Source organism: Theropithecus gelada, chromosome 14, assembly GCF_003255815.1.
Source record: "Theropithecus gelada isolate Dixy chromosome 14, Tgel_1.0, whole genome shotgun sequence".
NCBI classification, from domain to species: Eukaryota; Metazoa; Chordata; class Mammalia; order Primates; family Cercopithecidae; genus Theropithecus; species Theropithecus gelada.
In genome coordinates this window covers 50,478,753-50,503,658 of record NC_037682.1, presented here as the reverse complement: position 1 = coordinate 50,503,658, position 24,906 = coordinate 50,478,753, and the positions used below count along the sequence as shown (strand labels likewise).

The 24,906-nt window shown below is 36.9% G+C and overlaps 1 pseudogene across 1 annotated transcript in view; it reads right to left on the bottom strand.

The window, feature by feature from the left end:
- Nucleotides 1–2,336: 2,336 nt before the first annotated feature.
- The window catches only part of LOC112605882, a 51,146-nt pseudogene continuing 28,576 nt past the window's right edge, over nt 2,337–24,906 (bottom strand). Inside the window, exon 2 of the transcript XR_003115569.1 lies at nt 2,337–3,350. The product of XR_003115569.1 is annotated as an olfactory receptor 7E24-like (transcript). The remainder of the gene's footprint in view (nt 3,351–24,906) is intronic.

Below are 24,906 nucleotides of genomic sequence, written 5' to 3'. Positions count from 1 at the left end.
TGTTAGTTTTTGCATCTGGTGTGACATATGGTCCATCTTCATTTCTCTGCATGTGGAAATCAAGTTTCTCCAACACCATTTGTTGAAAAGGCTGCATTTCCACCAATGAACTTTCTTGGCACTCATGTTAAAAACCATTTGAACATATATGTGAGAAGTAATTTCTGGGATCAAGAACAAACAAACAACAACAGACAACAGGTAAAGATGTAGCATGGGTTGGGTGTGGGTGCTCACGCCTGTAATCCTAACATTTTGGGAGGCCGAGGTGGGCGGGTCACCTGAGGTTGGGAGTTCAAGACCAGCCTGACCAACAGGGAGAAACCCTGTCTCTACTAAAAATAAAAGTTAGTTGGGCGTGGTGGTGTGTAATCTCAGCTACTAGGGAGGCTGAGGCAGGAGCATTGCTTGAACCCAGGAGGCAGAGTTTGTGGTGAGCCGAGATCATGCCATTGCACTCCAACCTGGGCAACAAGAATGAAACTCCTTCTCAATAAATAAATAAATAAATAAATAAATAAATAAATAAAAATACAGGATGATTTCAAGAGCTCCATTCTAGCCTAAAAAAGAAGAGTATAGAAGGGTGTAATTGGAGGAGAAAGAGAATAACTTAAAAACCATCATAATGAGAAAGTTAGGAAGCTTCTTTCCAAGCCATCTGGAAATACGCAAGAGGTTTTTGTGAATCAAAATTTCCATACTGTACTATCAAACACTAGAACTCATTTGTTCCATCTTTCTGTGTTTTGTACCCAATTATGAACTTCTCTTCATTCCCTATCCCACCCTTTTTCTTTCTAGCCTCTGCTAACCACCTTTATAATCTCCACCTTCATGAGACTCCTTTTGTGTGTATGTGGTTGTTGGAGTCTCGTTCTGTTGCCCGGGTTGGAGTATAGAGGCAAGATCTTGGCTCACTGCAACCTCTGCCTTTTAGATTCAAGCAGTTCTCCAGCCTCAGCCTCCCAAGTAGCTGGGACTACAGGCATGCACAACCATGCCTGGGTAATTTTTGTATTTTTAGTAGAGATGTGGTTTCACCATGTTTGCCAGACTGGTCTCAAACTTGTGGCCTCAAGTGATCCATCTGACTTGGCTTCCCAAAGTGCTGGGATTACCGGCATGAGCCACCACACCTGGTCAAAGTTTTCTTTTTTGTTCCTACATATAAGTGAGGACATGTAACATTTGTCATTCTGCTCCTGGCTTATTTCGTTTAATATACTGACCTGCAATCTCATCCATTTTTGCGGCAGTGGAGAGGATTTTATTCCTTTTAGTTTGAATAATACTTTATTGTGTGTGTATACCATAGTTTCTTAATTGAAACAAACTTATTAAAGACAAATATTTTAAAAATGTTTCGGAATGAGAAACTTTAGGGATACTGTGACCATTTTATTCTTTTCTATTTCCCATTTTATATATGTACAAGTGTGAAATAAAGGAGCAATCAATGTGTGTATAAATCTGTAACTTCAACAAATGTAAAATGAAAATGCTAAGTGGTAAGAAAAAACAGCATAATAAAAATTTTTTATAGTGTTGAAGTACAATGCATTTGAAGATAACATTTGAAGAAATTATATTACAATTAAGTTTTATTCTTACTCATCAGAGCTTGATCACCCCAGGAACTTCATCATTGGAACCATCTCTTTTGCTTAAAAAAAAAAAAAAAAATCTGCATACCCTCACAGGTGCAAGTAAATCAGAATCTTAAATAATGAGACTCAGGCCTCCTCATTTGTAAGCTACCCAGGTGATTTCAGTCAAAGCCAAGACTGAGGAGCGGTGACATGGATCTCTACACATAACCTGCCTAAATAGATTCCCTAGAAGCAGTTTATAAAGGAATTCCACATGAACTGTGGGAAAGGATGTGAATTTGATGTATATGGTATTCCTTACTTAACATTTTTGATAGTCTCTTGAAAACTGCACGTTTAAGCAAAATTATGTAGAGTGAAGCCAATGTATTCCTCATCAACATTAGAACTAGACAACTTTGAACAAACCAATGGTATTGGAGGACCTGCTGTACATTGTTTCCAGAAAGTCAATTTTCAGGGAATTACAAAATGAAGTGAGGACTTCCTGTATATAAAAAGATGGTTGTTATTCCACCTGGACAACAGGGTTATTGCTCAGAAACTAAAGGAGGCCACCTAGGTATAGAGGATTCAGTCATGAGGTTTATGCTAAACAAAGGATCCCAGAATACTCACCCATTCCAGTTAAAGGCATAACAAAGAAAGCAATATTCACATAGGAAATGTGGAAAGGAATAAAAGCCATCAAGCAACAAAAATAATGTGAGGAAGGGGGCAGGATTTGCAGATGTAGAGACTTAATGTGGTTGCCCTTTCTAACCCACACAAGAAAAAGGACAGAACAGATCATGAGATTAGACTGTTCTGCTCCGCAGCCTCCACAGGGCACTTTGAATGCCCCTGTTTCTCAGTCTGCAGATGAAGGGGTTCAGCATGGGGGTGACCACAGTGTACAACACTGATGCTACCACACCATTCCTGGGGGATAGTGACACAGCTGAAGTCAGGTACACGCCAGTGCCTGTTCCATAAAATAAGCAAACAATTGCCAGGTGAGAGCCACAGGTGGAGAAGGCTTTATACTTCCCGTCTGACGATGGAATTCTTAGAGTGGAGGGGACAATTTTATAGTAAGACAAAAGGATCCCTGAAATAAGAAGAAAACCAAATATAGTACTATCTAAATGTATGAATATGTTATTGATGACACAGTCAGAACAGGCAAGGTTGAGAAGTTGAGATCGGTCACAGAAAAAATCAGAGATTTCCACATTCTTGAAGCAGGTGAATCGTAACAATCCAACTGTGCAGCTGGGAATCCAACACGCTGACGAAAAAGACACCAAAACTAAGAAGACACAGAAGTGAGGATTCATGATGACTGGGTAGTGCAGGGGGTGACAGATGGCCACAAATCAGTTATAGGCCATCACAGTCAGGAGCATGTCATCTATACATGCAAAAAGGACAAAGAAAGACATCTGTGCCAGGCAGTCCGCATGGGAGATGACTCTGCTATGCGATTGCATGTCCACAATCATCTTGGGGACCATGGCCAAGGTGAAACTGATGTCAGGCAAGGACAAGTTGGAGAGGAAGAAGTACATGGGGATGTGGAGGTGGGAGTCAGGGCTGATGGCCAAGATGATGAACAGGTTCCCCAGCACCGCGACCAGGCACATGGACAGGAACAGCCCAGCGAGGACTGGATGCAGTTCTGGATCCTCTGAGAGTCCCAGGAGAAGGAATTCTGAGACACCTGTGAGACTCTGTGGTTCTGTGTGACTTGGACACCTTGAGAAGAAAAAAGGATTGGAAAAACAAAAGATAAAAACCAGCACTTAATGCCGCGTGTATACTTTGGATACAAGCAATTCACGAGGAACATTTTCCCACTTGAGGATCATACACCCTCAGCAATATTTCTCAGTTGTGACAAACCCAAAAATCTCAGAATTACATGATTTACTTTTTTGCTATTCAAGTCTTTCTGTGCATACATACTTTAGAGAAAATCCACTGGAGAATGTTAGAAGACCAAAACATAATATGTAGCAAATCCAAGATCTCAGTAAAATATGGCCTACTCTTCTCAGAAAAAAAAAAAAAAGTTCTTCTCTCTCTAAGAAAACAAACTCAGTCTAATTTAAAAATTAAGAAGCAGTGAAATACACTTGATTTTATTCTGACACTGCTACAAATTCCTTTGATGTAGAATTCCTTTGATGTAGAATATTTATAAGCACTATACAAGAGCTAGGATCACATTATCTAAAAATGAAATCGAACCTTATAGTTCTTAATCAAAAGACCTTTTTACATGCCAGTTACTTTTCATATTTATTACCATCCTTAGGTTTTCTGACATAATTTCTTCATAAAAGTAAATGCATACTCAAATATGGCAACCATGTTTCCAAATTTATTTAATATATAACTCTTTGCTGAGCACATTTGCTCACACCTGTAATCCCAGCACTTTGGAAGGCCGAGGCTGGTGGATCACCTGAGGTCAACAGTTTCAGACCAGCCTGACCAGCACTGTGATATCCCATCTCTACTGAAAATACAAAATTAGCCAGGCGTGGTGGTGGGCACCTGTAATCCCAGCCACTTGGGAGGCGGAAGCAGGAGAATCCCTTAGAACCCGTGATGCAGAGGTTGTACACCCTGTGATATTATTTTTGATATCCTAGGGAAATATTGCTTCTAATGTCATAGTGGGCATACACCCTGTGATATTATTTGTAATATTCTACAAAGATATTACTCCTAATATCACAGTGGGTGTACACCCTGTGATATTATTCCTAATATTTTACAGAGATATTACTCCTGATATTACAGTGAGTGTACACCATGTTTGTACACTCTGTGATATCATTAATAATAACCTAAAAAATTACTGTTAATATCACAGTGGGTATACACCCTGTGATATTATTTGTAATATCCTAGGTAGATATTACGCCTAATATCACAGTGGATATATACCATGTGTGCACGTCCTTTGAAATTATTTGTAATATCCTAGGAAGATATTGCTCCTAATATCACAGTGGGTGTACATCCTGTGATATTATTCATAATAACTTAGGGAATTATTACTCCTAATATCACAGTGGGCGTATACTCCATGATATTATTCGTAATATCCTAGAGAAATATTGCTCCCAATATCACAGTGGATGTACACCCTTTTATATGAAAAGTAATATCCTAGGAAGATATTACTTCTAATATCATAGTGAGTGTACACCCTGTGATATTATTTGTAATATCCTAGGGAGATATTACTCCTAATATCACAGTGGATGTGCACCATGAATGAACACCTTGTGATGTTATTCGTAATATTCTAGGGAGAAATTACTCCTAATATCACAGTGGTGTACACCATGTGTGTATACCGTTTGGTGTTATTCGTAATATCCAAGGGAGATATTATGTCTAATGTCACGGTGGGTGTAAACCATGAGTGTACATTCTGTGATGTTATGCGTAATGTCTTAGAAAGTTATTGTTCCTAATGCCACAGAGGGTGTATACCATGTGTGTACACTCTGTGATGTTATTCATAATATCCTAGGGAGATATTTCTCCTAATATTACAGTGGGTGTACACCTTGTGTGTATGCCCTGTACTATTATTTGTTATATCCTGTGCAGATATTACTCCTAATATCACAGTGGGTGCACACCATGGATGTAAAATCTGTGATGTTATTCGTAATATCCTAGGGAGATATTACTCCTAATGTCATAGTGGGTGTATAGCCTGTGACATTATTTGTAATATCCTAGGGAGGTATTATTCCTATTATCACAGTGGGTGTACACCTTGTGATATTATTCATAATATCCTAGGGAGATATTACTTCTAATATCAGAGTGGGTGTACACCCTGTGATATTATTTGTAATATTCTGAGATATTACTGTATACACTGTGATATTTTTGTATTATTTTATGGAGATATTTCTTCTAAAGTCACAGTGGGTGTACACCTGGTGATAGTCTTCCTCATATCACAGTGGGTGTACACCATGTGTATTTGTAATATTCTAGGGAGATATTACTCCTAATATTACTGAGAGTGTACACCCTGCAATATTAGTTGTAACATTTTTGGGAGATATTACTTGTAAAGTCACAATGGGTGTATGATATTCTTCCTAATATTTTAGGGAGATGTTACTTCTAATATCACAGTGGGTGTACACCCTGTGATATTCATCGTAATATCATATGGATGTATTACTCCTAATATATCACTTAGTAGTGATATGGTTCATAATGTCCAGGGAGAGAGAGAATGATATTACACCCCAATATTGCAGGGGGTGGGGAAGAATGATATTACACACAATATCACATGGGGTGTACACCTCCCCTGTGATATTGTTTCTCATATCCATGGGGCGAGAGGATGATATTACTCCAAATATCGCGGGTGGTGTATACCCTACCTATGATATAGTTCCTAATATCCAAAGGGGGAGAGGAGAATATTACTTTCAATGACACAGGGATTGTACACACCCCCCCTTATATGGTTCCTAATATCCAGTGGTAGAGAGGATATTACTACTCCCAATATCACAGGGCGTGTACATCCCCCCTATGATATTGTTCTTAATATCCATGGGGAGGAGGATGATATTACTACCAATATCACAGGAGGTGTACAACCCCCGTAATATTGTTCATAATATCCAGGGGGGAGAGGATGATATTATTCCCAATATCATGGGAGGTGTCCACCCCCTGTGATATGGTTCATAATATCCTATAAGGGAGAAGGGGGTGATATTATTCCCCGCATCTCAGGGGGTGTCCACCCCGCTGTGATATGTCATAATATCTAGGGCGGGAGAGGGGGGTGATATTACTCCCCATATTGCAAAGGGTGTCCACCTCTCTGTGATACCATTCGTAATATCCAGGGCGAGAGAGGGGAGTGATATTACTTCCCATATCTCAAGAAGTTTACACCACCCCCGGTGATATTGCTCCTAATATATAGGGAGGGAGAGGATTATATTACTCCCAATATCGGAGGGTGTATGCACCCCCCTGTGATGTTGTTTATAATATCCAGGCAATGAGAGGATGATGTTACTCCGGAAATCGCAGCAGGTGTACTCTACCCCTGTGATGTTGTTCCTAATATCCTTGGGGAAATGGATGGTACTACTTTCAATATTGCAGGGGTTGTACACCCCCCTGGGATATTGTTCGTAATAAAAAGGGAGGGAGAGGATGACATTACATTCAATATCGAGAGGGGTGTATGCCCCACTCATGTTATTGTTCCTAATATCCAGGTGGGGAGAGGAAGATATTACTCCCAATACTGCACTGGTGTACATTTCCCCTGTGTTATATTTTCTAAAATACAGGGAGGGAGAGGAGAGTATAACCTCCAATTTGGCAGGTAATTTACACCCCCCTTGTAATATTGTTCCTAATATCGAATGGGGAGATAATATTATCCTAAATATTGCAGAGGGTCTACACCACCTCTGTGATATTATTCCTAATTTCCAGGGGGAGAGAGTATGATATTACTCCCAATATCGTAAAAGTATCCCCCCGCAGCTGTGATATTGTTCCTAACTTCCGGGGGGTGGGGCAAGTATGATATTATTCCCAATATGGCAGTGGGTGTACATTCCCCCTGTGTTATTGTTTCTAATATACGAGAGAGAGAGGATAGTATTTTTCCCAATTTGGCAGGTACTTTACACTGCCCTTGTAATATTGTTCCTAATATTGAGGGGAGGAGACGATAATATTTTCCTAAATATCCCAGGGGATGTACACCACCCCTGTGATATTGTTCCTAATTTCCAGGGGGAGAAAGGATGATATTACTCCCAATATTGTAAAAGTGTACAACCCCTATGATATTGTTTCAAATATCTAGGGAGGGCAAGTATGATCTTCCTTCCAATCTTGAAGGGGGAATACATCCCCCTGTAATATGGTTCCTAATACCCAGTGGGGGAGAGGATGACATTACTGCCAATATCGCAGGAGGTGTACACCCCTCTGTCATATTGTTCATAATGTTCAAAGGGAAAGATAATATTACTCAAAATATCGTTAATGCCTTGTGTCTGCATCCCCCTGTTATATGGTTTGTAATATCCAGCAGGGAAAAGTGGGGTGATATTGCTCCCCATATTGTGGGGGGTGTCCACCCTTCATGATATGGTTGGTAATATTGGGAGCGGGAGAGGGGGGTAATATTACTCCCTACATCACATCATGGGGGGTGTCCACCCCCCTGTGACATGGTTCCTAACATTTGGGGGGGGGGTGAAATTACTCCCCCTATCATGGGGGCTGTTTCCCCCCTGTGACACGGCTTGTAATATCCAGGGGGTGGGAGAGTGGGGTGATATTACTCCCCCTATTGTGGGGGATGTTCACCACCCTGTGACATGGTTCATAACATCCAGGGGGTGAGAGTGGGGTGACATTACTCCCCATATCATGGGGGATTTTTCCCCCACTGTGACACGGTTCATAATATCCAGTTAGGGGAGAGGGGGGTGATATTACTCCCCATATGGCAAAGGGTGTCCACCCCCCATGACATGGTTCATAATATCCAGGGGGGGAGAGGGGTGTGATATTACTCCCCATATCATGGGGGTGTTTATCCCCCTGTGACATGGTTCATAATATCCAGTGGGGGTAAAGGAGGGTGATGTTACTCCCCATATCACGGGGGGTGTCCAACCCCCATGATATGTTTTGTAATATCCAGGGTGGGGAGAGGGGTGTGATATTACTCCCCATATCGTGGGGGGCGTCCACCTCCCTATGACATGGTTTGTAATATCCAGGGGGAGATAGCTGAATTGATCAAGCAGAAGCAAGGATATCAGAGATTGAAGATCAGCTTAATGAAATAAAGCAAGAAGACAAGATTAGAGAAAAAAGAATAAAAAGGAACAAACAAAACCTCCAAGAAATATGGGACTATGTGACAAGACCATATCTACGTTTGATTACCTGAAAGTGGCAGGGAGAATGGAACCAAGCTGAAAAACACTCTTCAGGATATTATCCAGGAGAACTTCCCCAACCTAGCAAGACAGGCCAACATTCAAATTCAGGAAATACAGACAACACCACAAAGATACTCCTCGAGAAGAGCAACCCCAAGACACATAATCGTCAGATTCACCAAGGTTGAAATGAAGGAAAAAATGTTAAGGGCAGCCAGAGAGAAAGGTCAGGTTATCCACAAAGGGAAGCCCATAAGACTAACAGCGAGTCTCTCAGCAGAAAACCTACAAGCCAGAAGACAGCAGGGGCCAATATTCAACATTCTCAAAGAAAAGAATTTCCAATTACAAATTTCATATCCAGCCAAACTAAGCTTCATAAGTGAAGGAGAAATAAAATCTTTTACAGATAAGCAAATGCTGAAAGATTTTGTCACCAACGGGCCTGCCTTACAAGAGCTCCTGAAGGAAGCACAAAATATGGAAAGGAACAACCAGTACCAGCCACTAGAAAAACATACCAAATTGTAAAGTCCATCGACACTTTAAAGAAACTGCATCAACTAATGCGCAAAATAACCTGCTAGCATCATAATGACAGGATCAAATTCACACATAACAATATTAATCTTAAATGTAAATGGATTAAATGCCCCAATTAAAAGACACAGACTGGCAAATTGGATAAAGAGTTAAGACCAATCAGTGTGCTGTATTCAGGAGACCCATCTGACCTGCAAAGACACACTTAGGCTCAAAATAAAGGGATGAAGGAATATTTACCAAGCAAATGGAAAACAAAACAAAAAAAAAAGCAGGAGTTGCCATCCTAATCTCTGATAAAACAGACTTTAAACCAACAGAAATCAAAAGAGACAAAGAAGGGCATTACATAATGGTAAAGGGATCAATGCATCAAGAACTAACTATCCTAAATATATATGCGCCCAATACAGGAGCTCTCAGACTCAAAAAGCAAGTGCTTAGAGTCCTATAAAGAGACTTAGACTCCCACACAATAATAGTGGGAGACTTTAACATCCCACTGTCAATATTAGACAGATCAATGAGGCAGAAAATTAACAAGGATATTGAGGACTTGAACTCAGCTCTGGACCAAGCAGATCTAATAGACATCTACAGAACTCTCCACCCCAAATCAACAGAGTATACATTCTTCTCAGCACCTCATCGCACTTATTCCGAACTTGACCACATAATTGGAATCAAAACACTCCTCAGCAAATGCAAAAGAACAGAAATCATAACCAACAGTCTCTCAGACCACAGTACAATCAAATTAGAACTCAGGATTAAGAAACTCACTCAGAACCACACAACTATACAGAAACTGAACAACCTGCTCCTGAATGACTACTGGGTAAATAACGAAATGAAGGAAGAAATAAAGATGTTTTTGGAACCAATGAGAACAAAGACACAATGTACCAGAATCTCTGGGACACATTTAAAGCAGTGTGTAGAGGGAAATTTATAGTACTAAATGCCCACAAGAGAAAGCAGGAGATATCTGAAATCAACACCCTAACATCAAAATTAAAAGAATTAGAGAAGAAAGAGCAAACAAACCCAAAAGCTAGCAGAAAACAAGAGATAACTAAGATCAGAGCAGAACTGAAGGAGATAGCGCCACGAAAAACCCTTCAAAAAATCAATGAATCCGGGAGCTGGTTTTTTCAAAAGATCCACAAAATAGATAGACCACTAGCCAGACTAGTAAAGAAGAAAAGAGAGAAGAATCAAATAGACGCGATAAAAAAATCATAAAGGGGATATCACCACCGATCCCACAGAAATACAAACTACCATTGGCGAATACTATAAACACCTCTCGGCAAATAAACTAGAAAATCTAGAAGAAATGGATAAATTCCCGGACACATACACCCTCCCAAGTCTAAACCAGGAAGAAGTCGAATCCCTGAATAGGTCCATAACAAAGTCTGAAATTGACGCAGTAATTAATAGCCTACCAACCAAAAAAAGTCCAGGACCAGACGGATTCACAGCCAAATTCTACCAGAGGCACAAAGAGGAGCTGGTACCATTCCTTCTGAAATTATTCCAAACAATAGAAAAAGAGGGAATCCTCCCAAACTCATTTTGTGAGGCCAGCATCATCCTGACACCAAAATCTTGCAGAGACACAACATAAAAAGAAAATTTCAGGCCAATATCCCTGATGAACATCGATGCAAAAATCCTCAATAAAATACTGGCAAACCGAATTGAACCCCACATCAAAAAGCTTATCCACCACAATCAAGTTGGCTTCATCCCTGGGATGCAAGGTTGGTTTAACATATGCAAATAAATAAATGTAATCCATTACATAAACAGAACAAGTGACAAAAACCACATGATTATCTCAATAGATGCAGAAAAGGCCTTCGACAAAATTCAACACCCCTTCATGTTAAACCTCTCAATAAGCTAGGTATCAGTGGAATGAATCTCAAAATAATTAGAGCTATTTATGATAAACCCACAGCCAATATACTGAATGGGCAAAAACTAGAAGCATTCTCTCTGAAAACTAAACTGGTACAAGACAAGGATGCCCTCTCTCACCACTCCTATTCAACATAGTATTGGAAGTTCTGGCTAGGGCAATCAGGCAAGAGAAATAAATGAAGAGTATTTAAATAGGAAAAGAGGAAGTCAAATTGTCTCTGTCTGCAGATGACTTGATTGTATATTTAGAAAACCCCATCGTCTCAGCCCAAAACCTCCTTAAGCTGACAAATAACTTCAGCAAAATCTCAGGATACAAAAATCAATGTGCAAAAATCACAAGCATTCCTATACATCAATAACAGATAGAGAGCCAAATCATGAGTAAACTCCCATTCACAACTGCTACTAAGAGAATAAAATACCTATGAATACAACTTACAAGGGATGTGAAGGACCTCTTCGAGGAGAACTACAAACCACTGCTCAAGGAAGTAAGAGAGGACACAAACAAATGGAAAAATCTTCCATGCTCCTGGATAGGAAGAATCAATATCGTGAAAATGGCCATACTGCCCAAAGAAATTTATTGATTCAATGTTATCCCCATTAAGCTCCCACTGACTTTCTTCACAAAATTGGAAAAAACTACTTTAAACTTCACATGAAACCAGAAAAGAGCCTGCATAGCCAAGCCAATCCTAAGCAAAACGAACAAAGCTGGAGGCATTGCGCTACCTGACTTCAAACTATACTACAAAGCTACAGTAACCAAAATAGCATGGTACTGGTACCAACACAGATATATAGACCAATGGAACAGAATAGAGGCCTCAGAAATAACACCACACATCTACAGCCATCTGATCTTTGACAAACCTCACACAAACAAGCAATAGGGAAAGCATTCTCTATTTAATAAATGGTGTTGGAAAAACTGGCTAGCCATATGCAGAAAATTGAAACTGGACTCCTTCCTTACACTTTATACAAAAATTAACTGAAAATGGATTAAAGACTTAAACGTAAGACCTAAAACCATAAAAATCCTAGAAGAAAACCTAGGCAATACCATTCAGCACATAAGCATGAGCAAAGACTTCATGTCTAAAATACCAAAAGCAATAGCAACAAAAGCCAAAATTGACAAATGGGATCTAATTAAACTAAAGAGCTTCTGTGAAGCTAAAGAAACTATCACCAGAGTGAACATGCAACCTACAGAATGGGAGAAAACTTTTGTACTCTATCCATCTGACAAAGGGCTAATATCCAGAATCTACAAAAAACTTAAACAAATTTACAAGAAAAAAAACCAAACAACCCCATCAAAAAGTTGACAAAGGATATTAATATACACTTCTCAAAAGAAGACATTTATGCAGCCAACAAACATATGAAAAAAGACTCATCATCACTGGTCATTAGAGAAATGCAAATCAAAACCACAATGAGATACCATCTCATGCCAGTTAGAATGGTGATCATTAAAAAGTCAGGAAACAACAGATGCTGGAGAGGATGTGGAGAAATAGGAACACTTTTACACCATTAGTGGGAGTGTAAATTAGTCCAACCACTGTGGAAGACAGTGTGGCAATTCCTCAAGAATTTAGAACTAGAAATACCATTTGACCCAGCAATCCCATTACTGGGTATACACCCAAAGGATTATAAATCATTCTACTATAAAGATACATGCACATGTATGTTTATCATGGCACTATTCACAATAGCAAATACTTGGATCCAACACAAATGTCCGTCAATGATAGACTGGATAAAGAAAATGTGGCACATATACACCATGGAATACTATGCAGCCATAAAAAAGGATGGGTTCATGTCCTTTGTAGGGATATGGATGAAGCTGGAAACTCATTCTCAGCAAACCAAAACAAGAACAGAAACCAAACACTGCATGTTCTCACTCATAAGTGGGAGTTGAACAATGAGAACACGTGGACACAGGGAGGGGAGCATCACACACCAGGGCTTGTTGGCGGGTGAAGGGCTAGGGGAAGGATAGCATTGGGAGAAATACCTAATGTAGTTGACGGGTTGATGGGTGTGGCAAACCACCATGTCATGTGTATACCTATGTAACAAAACTGCACGTTCTGCACATGTACCCCAGAACTTAAAGTGTAATAAAAAAAAAAGAAAGATTCCAAACATACATTTATGTGTACAAAATCAGACAAAAAACTCTGATACATAGGTGGTAGGCAAGTAGATAAATAAGAATAGTTTTATAATTGTTTCATATTATACATGCCTTTTAAATGTACTTCATTAATTATATTTGAATTCACTAGAATAAAATAGGCTTAAGGAATTGCTGAATTGTAGGTAAATATTTAATAACAGGATCATACAATTTATCATGAATTGAAGTTGTACTTTGCATTTTTAGTGCATATGTCCTCTTTAGACAATAAGAGTATACTCCCTGCTATAAAAACACTTTCTCATACCTTCTCATATTTTAGTCATAAAATTATTTTATTTTGTCAGAGCAAATACTATGTTTTACAGTAGGAAAACAGGAATGAATTAACATAAAATTTGAATGAAACTTAAAACAAAGCCTTGCATAAAATGTACCACATTATTTCAGGAGTATGATTCTGGGAATCAGATATTATATGTCACCTTGCAAATTTTTCTAAGTTACAATTTATATACTATCAGATACACCCATTTTAAGAGCACTCACAGTTTGATTAATTTTGACAAAAGTATACACACATGTAATCACCACCATATTTAAGATGTAGAATATTTCTATCACCCCAAAAGTTTCCCTTCTTCCTCTTCCCAGTCAATCACCCTTTCTTCACCCATACTTCCACTGATCTGCTATGACTGTAGATTAGATTAGTTTTCTAGAGTTTCCAATAATCGTAACTATATATTATATACTCTTTTATCTGCGTTCTTTTTGGAACCTATCCGTGTTGTGTACATCAATAGTTTGTTTCTTTTTACTTCTGAGTAATAGTTCGTTGTATGAATGTGTTTATAATTGTGTTTATTCACTTAATGGACATTTTGGCTGTTTGCAGTTTTTGTCTTTCATAAAAAAAATCTGTGAATAACCTTGTACATATCATTTTGTGCAAATATATTTTCATTTTTCTTGGGTAAATACCTAGAAGTGTCATTGCTGTATTACATGATTAGTATATGTTTAATTTTGTAAGAAGCTGCCAAGCCATTTCTCAAAATGATTGTAACAATTTACATTCCCGTCAATTATTTATGACAATTCCACTTGTTCCACATTCTCCTCAACACCTGGCATTGTCAGCTTTTAAAATTTTTGGCCATTCTACTAGTGGTGTGTTTGTATCTCACTGTGGTTTTGATTTGCTGTTTCCTGAGACTAATAATCTTAGCATCTTTTGATGTATTGACCATTTGTATATCTTCTTTTGTGAAATGTGTTTGTTGAAACCTTCTGCCTGTTTTTTTTAACTGAGTGGATGTCTTCTAACATTGAGTCATAAGAGTTCTTATAAATTGTAAGATTTATATACATCTGATATATACTTAGATATCAGTTTTTGTCAGATATATGTATTATGAATATTTTCTCCCAGTCTGTGGCATTTCTTTAAAAAGCAGGAGGTTTTAGTTTTATGAAGTCCAATGTTTCATGCTTTTTGTTTCCTGTCTAAAGAAATCCTTACCAACTCCAAGGTCACAAGGATTTTCTCTTGCGCTTTCTTCTGTAAGTTTTATAGTTTTAGCTTTTATGTTTAGGTCTATGGTCCTTTTCAAGTTAATGTTTTGGTATGGTGTGGGATCAAGATTTCTTTTTTTTTTAATCCTACATGAATATTCAGTTGTTCCAATACCATCTGTTAAAAAGATTATCCCCTTCTCACTGAATTGGCTTGGAACTTTTGTCAAAATCAGTTGACCACATGCATATGTTTCTATTTTTGAACTATTCTGTTGCACTGATCTGTATGCTTATCCTTATTCCACTGCCACACTGTCTTAATTACTGTAGTTTACATTAAATCTTGAAAACTAGTAGTGTGAGTTCTCCTAATTTATTCTTTTTCAAAATGATTTTGGCTATTCTAGGTCCTTTACATTTTGATTTAAATTATTAAAAAAACTTGTCAATTTTGAAAAATGTCCCCTGATGTTTTGATTGGCGTTGCATTGAATTTATATATCTACTTAGAGATAATCGGAATTTTAGTGATACTGACTATTCCAATCCATGAACTTGGTAACTTTCTCCATTTATTTGGGTCTTCTGTAGGCCTTTCAGAAGTGTGTTGTAGCTTTCACTATAAATTTCTTCCTTTTTATTTTATGTTTGTTAATGTTTTTGTAAATGATTTCTATTTGTTAATTATTTGAACATAGAAACAACTGCTTTACTTATTGAACTTGTATCCTGTGACCTTGTTTAACTCACTATTTCTCACAGTTTTTTTTTGTAGATTTCTCCAAATTTGGTACTTACATTGTATCATCATCTGTGAATGAAAGCAATTTTATATCTTTCTCTCCAATATGTATAACTTGTGTTTATTTTTCTTATCTTATTGCATTGACTTTGACATCCAATACAATGTTGAATAAACATGATGGTTGTAAACATTTTTACTTTGTTTACAATCTTTGGGGGAAAGCCTTCATTTATTCACAAGTAAATGTGATGTTAACTTCAGGGTATTTATAGATGGCTTTGATCAAATTCCTTCTATTCTATAAAAACTGAGAATTTTTACCATATATTTGACTTTGTCAAATGCATTTTCTGCACCTATTAAGACGTTCTATTTTTATTTTTTTAATGTTATTTTGTTGAATTGCATTGATTGATTTGAAATATTAAACAAACTTTGCATTTCTGGGACAAATTCCACTTGTTCAAGATACATAATACTTTGTACATATTATTTGATGCAATTTGTTACTATCATAGTGTTAAGGATTTATTTTGTCTGTGTAGATGATGGCTATTAAATTAATCTGTAGTTTCTTTTTCCTAAAATGTTTTCATCTTTTTTTTTTTTTTTTTTTTTTTAAATCAGGGTAATGCTAGCTTCAGAAAATGAGTCGGGATGGGTATCTCATTCTTAATCTTCTAATTGAATTTGTATAATTTTCACTTCAGATACTTCATTTTTCTTCTCTTGCAATTTCACTCAGTTTCATTCTTTAAATCTTCCATTTTTCTCCTCATTACATTCAATTTTTTCTTTAAATTCTTAAGCATATTAAACACATTTTTAAAGTGATTATTTTATCATTCTTGCTACTAATTCCACCTTATCATTTCTGTATCTGTTTCTATGGAATTATTTTTTTCTTTCGATACGTTTTCTTCTATTTTTGCATGTCTATCAATTTTTGATTGAATGTTAAACATCATAAACATTTTATTGTTAAGGGCTGGATTTTGTTGTATTTCTTTAAAGGAAATTAATTTCGTTCTGGCAAGAAATTAAACTACTTGTAATTCAGTTTGATATTTTCTAGGCTTGTTTTAAAACTTTTTATGCTTTTTGAGGGTGTGTTTAAAGTCACTGTTCCTGTAGTACCAGTTTAGCTCCAGATAGGCTTCTTCTGGTGTCTCTAGTAAATTTCTTATGCATTTAATAAAATCGTTCTGCCCTGGCTGGAAGGAACTTGAATAATTCTGGTTCTGAATAAGCTATAGATATTGTTCGGCTTCTATTTCTTGGTAATTTTTCTTTTTCTACATGTTGTTATTTGTATAGTCTTGTTAAATTTTATCCTATGCATGGGCAGGTTATTATTGAGTCAAAGACTCAAAGCGACTCCTATTCAATTACCCAGAGCCCTTTTCTCTGAATAGTCATCCTCTCTGCGATATTCTACCTTCTAAAATCTAGTTGCCTGGGCCACCCTGAACTCTAATCTCCGTCTCCTCAACTCAGGGAAAACTCCTCATACTTTGATCAGCTTCCCTATATCTGCACTCATGGGCCATAAATTGTCTATAGGCTAAAAGTGGAAGCTATTGTAGGATTCACCTATTTCCCTTCTGTCAGGGATCACAACCCTTTACTGAATTTGTCCAATGTCCAAACACTTTTATTTTATGTATATTTGGCCAGATTTCTAACTGTTCCTGGTTAGAGAGTACATCCATGTTCTTTTACTCCCTCATGACTGTAGGCAAAAACTACAGTATTAAATAATAATCAGGATCTGTCATTGATGTTTCTCTGTACATTTTTTGGGGGGCATGTGGTGTACCATTTTAATCTGATGATTTTGATTTACAGATTTTATTATTTCAAGGAGTTTTTTTCTGGGTTCTATTTCTAAACAATTTTGGGGGGCATTCTATTTGTTGGCTTCACTATTTTTGGGACATCAAATATCCTCAATGTGAGATTTTCTTTCTCTGATTTCTATGTCTATTTTTACACCATTTGTTTTACTCTTTTTTTCTATTAATTTATTATTATTGGATTAAACCTTCCAACTGTTTTTATTTGAGTATTGGCTTTGTATATCCTGTTCAGGTAATTTTTAGTTTATAGACAATGTTATTTTGACTTGTTTTTATTTCCTCAACTTTACAATTTCTATTTTTCTTTCCATTGTTACTTTGTTTTCCATTTAGACTTTAAGCTCTTGATTTACTGATTTCATATTTACTAAGTAGATCTATAAAGCTCAGCACTTGAAGGCAATTTGTTTTCATATTCCATGTTACGTTATTATTCAGACTGGGTTATTTGACAGTTCTTGCTGACTTTCTGGATTATTTGCTTCCTGGGAATGAATTCTGTTTGATATCTTTCTCACTTTGAGAACTGTTTTTCTTTTCTGGTTGGAGGTCTAGATATTTATTTCCATTCACTTTTCTGAAGCCGGTTTATACCTTGGGTCTTGAACTAAATAGTTACTTAGAGAGGCTTTCTCTTATTCTCTTATCTAAATTAGGATTCCACTGTTATTCTCCATCTCTGAACCCTGATCTTTTCCTTTATAGCATTTATTACAATGTGTGATTTTGATCACAATTTGACAAAGAAAATTCCTCCTATCTTTGATGTAATTTTTGCTCACACCCCAAAAGGTCTACCAGTGCCATCAAGGGGTTTCTTTTTTTTTAATTTTTAGCATTAGAAACTTCAACATTGTAACTTGCTATCTGGTGAATAAAAAACAATTACTGTGAAACTTTCAGAGAATTTTAAAGAAAAATAACTCGTTTATAAACAGCACAGATAATATAGCTTGCTTGGGGCATGAATAAAAGTCTAAATGTCATTGGAAGATATTGATTTTCACAGCTAGTTTGTTTGATCCTTTCTATTAAAGTCCTTACCCAGTGCTAAGTGATCAATACCACTTAAGAGTGTTCTCAGACCATCACAAAAAAAAGATGATCAAAAGGACAAAAATGTATGGATAAAACAAAAATCTGATGCTCTCTTTTGGCCCTGTCTGAAAATGATATTTTACTCTATGCCCCAAATCTACCCCATGCACATTCTGAAAATTTCTGACTTCATCTTTTCAGACGTTTTATTCTCTCTCTCGTGTATAGACAGCTATGTAACTACTTATTTTTTTGTGCAGACTGTCATTAGCATAACTTAAGAATTGTGGCCAGACAAAACATGAGAAGAATTTACATACTTGAAACCAAAACATTGTGTGATATATCTAGAGCCAACTGAAAAGAATTTGAAAAAAACACCACAAAATTTAATTGGGCAGAAAAGTGGTTAAATCCAACGTGGGTGTTTCAAAATACCATTTGTCCCAATGAACTCGCTATAAAAGAGCCCAGCATGTTCTATTCCAAAGTAGAATCGTTTTGGAAGCAAAGAATGTCTTTTGTTAACAATGGTGCATTCCTCTTAGAGTATAAAAGCCTCTGGGATGCCAAAATGGTTTATTTGGAACTTTTGTTGCTGGTATTGAGAAAGTAAATCCTAAAGATTTTGTTAAAATCTTTGGCAAGTCAAACGGTTTCTAACTATTTGTTTTCAACAAAACTGAAAAAGATTCAAATCAAGATATCTTGTACATCGTTAAAAATTATTTTTAAAGTAGATCAGCAGGTGCTTTCTGGCATTTAACTCAGAAGTAGTTCAAAGATTTGTGATACTGCAATGACAAAACTTCTTCCATTTCCATTCTCATGGTTTTTTTTTTTGTTGTTGTTGTTGTTGTTGTTGTTTTTTTTTTTTTTTTTTGAGATGGAGTCTTGCTCTGTCTCCCAGGCTGTAGTGCAGTGGCGCAATCTCAGCTCACTGAAACCTCTGCCTCCTGGGTTCACGCCATTCTCCTGCCTCAGCATCCCAAGGAGCTGGGACCACAGGCGCCCGCCATCACGCCCGGCTAGTTTTTTTGTATTTTTTTTAGTAGAGACGGGGTTTCACTGTGTTAGCCAGGATGGTCTCAATCTCCTGACCTCGTGATCCGCCTGCCTCAGCCTCCCAAAGTGCTGGGATTACAGGCACCAGATGTGGTGGTGTGCTCCTGTAATCCCAGCTACTTGGGAGGCTGAGGCAGGAGAATCACTTGAACCTGGGAAGCAGAGGTTGCAGTGAACTTAGATCGTACCACTGCACTCCAGCCCGGGCAACAGACTGAAGTGCAGACTCCATCTGGAAAAAGAAAGAAAAGAGCAATGCAATAGCTTAAAATGTCAATATTTATAATATATTGGAAAATTTACATTTATAACTATTTAAATTTATGAAAAACATTTTAAGTGTCACTTAAAAAAAGTGAGCGAAATTGTTTGAAGATCACTGTACTAAGCTATGCAGACTTGTAATAATCTCAATTACCTTAACTTTTGTAATCTGAAAAGTAGATACAATTATATCAAATTTACAGAGTACTGTGAGAGTTAAATGAAATAATAAGTGCAAACATCCTAGCAATAAAAAAGGTCTCAATGAATGTTAAGTTCATTTTCAAGTGAAGTCTCCAAGTTGAACTGACCTTTCTAAGAAAGATGGTGTGAGGCCTGCCCCAGCTCCAGTGAGAGAGGTTATGGAAGCCACACCTTTGGTTAGCAGCCCTGGGTAAGGTGTAGGGACAGGCCAAAAATTCCAGAGAAATGAAGAGACATATCTGGGTACTACTTAATCGGGGCAGGACCAGAACAGGAAGCCAATTACCCGCTTCTCCACATACAAAACATTTCTTATGTGTCTGGTGCAGTGTGTCAAACCTATTTCAATCATTATATAATTTAATCCCATGAACAAACTAAAACAAAGGTTTTCCAATGAGATTTTCTCTGACTCACTACAAGTTCATCCCCATTTCCTGCTTAATTTTTCCATAATACACAACATCTGGCATTTCATGTATTTTGTTTTGTATTTGTCTGTCCCCCACTAGAATGTAGTAGGGTAGAAATCATGAGTTTTGTTTACCATACTATATCCGCCACCTGGAATAGTGTTGGGCATGTAGTAAATGTTTACTGAATTCAATGTATCAATAAATATAAAAAAACTTAAAGGAACAATATTTAAGGGGACAATGTTTATGAACCAAGTGAAAACTTGTGGGATGAATGCAAGAACAAAAATGTGGACAAATAAGTGTTGAAGGGGCCTGTCTGAAGGTTACTAATTAATAAACCAATTTCATTCTGGAAAAATCTTTCCAGTGCTTTCAAAACTCTGCTTTGTGCTTTGTTCAGGTAGAGTTAATTAGTGCTCCATGAATAAAGGTTCTGCAGTAAAATAAGCTTGAGAAATCTTTTTGGAAATTCATGACATTAAAAGACTGAAAGAAAAAACATAAATGAAAATGTAATCTTAAATTTTGTTTAAGGGAAAATGAATTTATTTGTACAGAATACATTTTTCTTCACTTACTTTTAAACATTTTCCATCGAATATTAGCTTATGAATTTCTGCTCTTTAGGCATACCTCCGTTCTATGTTCTTAGTGACATCTTGCTGAAAACACTGCTCTTAATACATGACATGAGGCTAGAGAAAGTCATAACTGAAGGGATAGACTAAGTGAATGGCAGTTTGGAGCACCAACCTATAAAGAGGCTAAGACATCTCTAGACAACTGGAAATACGCCGCCAGTTCTGTTTCCCATTACCAGATGGAAAATGGCGACATGCACATGGTTCTTACTTCTACTGAAGGAGATAGTGCCCTCTAGTGGAAATCAAAACAAAAAGACCCACCTTGCTGGCGTCAATTGCTATAGCTGTGCTCCTCACTAACCGCTACACGTGGCTATTTAAAATTTTAATTTCCTATGTTTTAAATTAAAATTTCTGTTTCTCAGCTCAGTTGTATTAGCCACACTTCAAGAGCTCAACATCCACATGTGGCTAGCAGTTACTGTACTGGATAGCACATAAATAGAACATTCTCACCTTTGGACAAATTTTGTACAGGGTGTACCACTAACCCCAAGCCAACCAGCTGACATGCCTTAAGTCTATTGTCCTAGTCAACTAAAATTCCTAAACTATTAAAATGCCTGGTATTGTGCTTTTTACTAGGAATAAGTGATTCACTTTGTTGTTGAATTTTTCATTTCTTAAAAATACCTCTCAAGAAGTAATTTCAAAAAAAACCCCCACAATTTCAAATATTTTAACTTTAAATAAACAAAAATGTTACATTAAACATAGCTTTTATAGCATAAAAAGGCATACTGTTTTTTATTTATGGAAAATTAGTTTTATTGTATCCCTACTAAATAATATTGAACAACTTTACAACGAATTTTGGCTTAAAGCAGTGTCATATTTTTAGCTTATTTGTATTCTCTATCCTACCCTTTTCTTGGTGGGCTCTATCTTCCTCAACTTCAGTAAGGAATAATAAGAGTTACTAAAGTTTCAGGCTTTCGTTGTTTCTGGAAATCCGAAATATTCACGAAAGTTATTTGGAGAGCAAGTTTTGTCATAAACAATCCATGGCATATATCCTGCATGAAAGCTGGGTAGTAGCACAAGAAAACCAGTAAAGACTCACAAACATTTGGCTTATTTATTCTGGTCATGTCCATATGTGTAAAAGAGGCAACTGGCAGGCATCATGCCCAAGAAATTCTCATCAATTAAAATCTACTTTGGGAGGCTGAGGTGGGCAGATTATGAAGTCAGGAGTTCGAGACCAGCCTGGCCAACATAGATGGTGAAACCCCCCTCTACTAAAAATACAAAAATAAGCCAGGCATGGGGGCGCACGCCTTTAATCCCAGCTCCTTGGGAGACTGAGGCAGGAGAATTGCTTGAATCCAGTTGACAGAGGTTGCAGGAAGCCAAAATCACACCACTGTACTCCAGCCTGGGTGGCAGAGCAAGACTCTGTCTCAAAAAAAAAAACAAAACAAAAAAACAAAAAAAACCTCTTTTGTTTATTACTGTAACCATTCTCTTAAAAATCTCAGTCAGTATCCTCTGTACACATTTCCTTCAAAATCTATCTCATATGTAACATTCTTAGTGCTAGAAAAATATTGAAAGTGTCTCTTTCTTTTTGTTATGCCATTGACTTGAATTATCTTGCTGGCTGAGACATATTTTTGATGCTTATTAAGTTAAATTACCTCATTCTACTGAGTCAATTCATTCTATCATAAAACATAGCATGCAAAATATTCCTGACAATGTATGATCTCATAATTATATATTTTACTTAGAATCTTTTACAAAATGCTTTTCTCTATATATTCCTTAGCTTGACAATTTGTTGTTATTTTAATGTAATATATTTCCTCTTATCAGCACATTGGGAACTGGGGTTTCTTGATCAGGCCTTGGGAAAAGTGCACATGAATAGAAGCTTGAGAGATTAGTTGTCACTAATAAATTAAACATAAGATGAGTAAGTGTAGCGTCTTGCAATTATGTCCCCAAAAGCTAACTATACATATATACAGAAAGTTTGGGGGAGACATGGCTAAGCAGATACATTTGTGAAAAATATTTGGTGGTTTTAGTGATTCTTGATTTTGAGATATGTTGGCAAAAATGACAGTGTAGTGGATACTAATTGGGACAACTGTCTGACTATCCCCTCTTCTCTCTGAGAACAACAACAACACACAGGGTTAGGTCTCCATTGGTCATGTCTGATCTAAATTACCTGCAGTGAACTTGCCCAGGTGGCGCGATAAAGACTGGACAGCCAACCTCTGTTCCCAAGGTTTGTCACTCAGAACTAAGGAGAGAGAGTTTGTTAATGATATGTGAGATATGGCACCTGTCAGTACTATATTTCCCAGCATGAGTGTGCTGGAAGAATTTACTCCTTTCAAGTTCTAGTCAACTAACTGTCAGATAAGTTTCCCCATTCTGTGCAGTAAAGTAAGATATATCTATGTATGCCTAGTGTTCCACTATTGGAACGCTAAGCTAGTGGGAGTTATTTATATCCTACTGCTCAAGGTCATCACCAAGGTCTGATTTTTCACCAAAAAAATTGCAACTTCCAGCATAAATGGGTTAAAATCTCAGTTATCATCCTCTGTACAAACTTCTTCCAAAATTCTTTTCTTTACTCTTTATCCTTCAAAATCTCCTGTCTTTTCAGTGACTTTTTTTTGCCTAAGCTCATTTGAGTTGGCTTTCTATCACTTGCAGTCAAAGTTGAGAATACATATTGTTGTCAAAGTAGCTAATGTAATCTTAGTCTACAATACTGTAAGTAGTTAAGACAAGATGAGTGATACTCATATTTTATTTTAAACTATTGCAATATAGTGATTCTGGATGTCAAATTTGATGGTGAAGAGATTCAAAGTTACATCATATAAAAGGAGTTTGAAGGAATTAGGAATTTAATTTAGAAAAGAGACTCCATTTGAATGGAGTCACACTGCTATGTGACTCTTAGATTTGTTTTATACTGATTTAAAGGCCTTTAAAAACTATCTGAAGTCCAACATGCTTTCAATGCCTAAATCTCTTCTATTTACTGTCTAGTAGGTAGCTGACTTATTCTTGATAAATACAGTGATTTAAAAATAATCCCGCTTATAGCTATTGAGTACCCACTGTGTGCTATTGTACTAGAATGTGTTTCGGCAGTGAGGAGAGATATTGTCTCTGTCCTTGTGGCAACTATGGGCTTGATAAGGAATTAACTACCACTTGACACATCCCATCTTTAGATAATTCAGAAAATTCTTCCTGGGACCAGTGGAAAAACGTTATAGAAATACATGATCTATCTGAATAGTTTGAAAATGGCTAAATCTAAATGAGACCAGATATTTAGACAGATTTGGATAACATCCAGTCTTAGATTGTATGAAAATAAGGACACCTTTTATACAAGTGGTTTCTAATTTTGGGACTGCAGAACACAAGGAATCCAAGGAGTTACTTAAAAAGGTTTAGGAATCCACATGTACTTTAGTAATAATTTCAGATTAATAAGTAATATTGCTAACACTATTATGTAAGTGGCCATTGAAATTTTCATCCATTCATGCATTCATCATCCAATATATAGAAGACTTATCAGATTCTAGACGTTGTTCTAAAAGCTGGAGGAAAAATCCAGAACAAAAACATTTGGAAACACTGGGAGTCACCACTTTGTGCTTCTTGCAATACTCATCATATTTACAGAAATGCTTTTATCAGAATGTCAGATGGCAAATCTATGATTCTGTTGGCTTTTGGGGAGAGGGGCAGACTGGGCTTTTCACACGCAAAGTTGATATACAAGTTGTTAGGATATAAACAGTACTCTGTAAGCCATGGGATCCAGGATGACTCAAACATTTTAGGACTTTTATTTTGACCTGTGGTTGTGGATAAAATATAACTTGACCAAAACTTCATTATTTTTCTATGTTCACACAAAAGAGAGTTTCTTCTTTT